We start from the raw sequence: 648 nt of genomic DNA on the forward strand, positions 1-648 counted from the left end.
CTCTGTACCTTTCTCAGATTTGCCATTTTCATAATCGTTATAAATTCTTCCGAAATAAGATGGCACTGTCCTATAAAAGCATGCTTCAAAGTACCCAGGGTGAGTGCTACCGTTTGCCTTTTCCTTGATGCATTTCAGGATTATTGCATACATCTGACATGTGTACTCTGAGTTCCTACTATCTGACTAATGCTCTGCTAATGGAAGGGGATGCAGATGTAAATGATACCCAGCGCCTTTCCTAAAACAATCTCAAAGACAAGGGAAGAGAGAGGAATAAGATGAAGATTATAATGCAGGGTCATAAGTGTGATAATAAGGGAAAACATAGGATACCCCAGGCACCCAAAGGAGAGGGGCACCGACCCAGCCTGTTGGGTGGGGAAAAAAGTGGAGGGAGATGTCAGTCAGGTGTTTTAGGAGATGGAGCCCTTGGTCTAACCCTTATTGGATGAGTAAGAGTTGGGTGGGTTGACCTACTCAAGGATTTGAGAAGATGAAATTGCAAACAGCACAGTTAAAGGTAAAACAAAGTAAGGGAGATGATACTGGGGGCGGGGGGGGGGGGGGGCAGGGATGGGGGGGGGAGCCTGCGGCTGCAGAGGCCAGCATGACGTTGCACCAGCCTGAGGCGCGCCCTACGTTCTC

The sequence above is a fragment of the Lipotes vexillifer genome, unplaced genomic scaffold (assembly GCF_000442215.2).
Source record: "Lipotes vexillifer unplaced genomic scaffold, Lipotes_vexillifer_v1.1 scaffold94, whole genome shotgun sequence".
Lineage (NCBI taxonomy): Eukaryota > Metazoa > Chordata > Mammalia > Artiodactyla > Lipotidae > Lipotes > Lipotes vexillifer.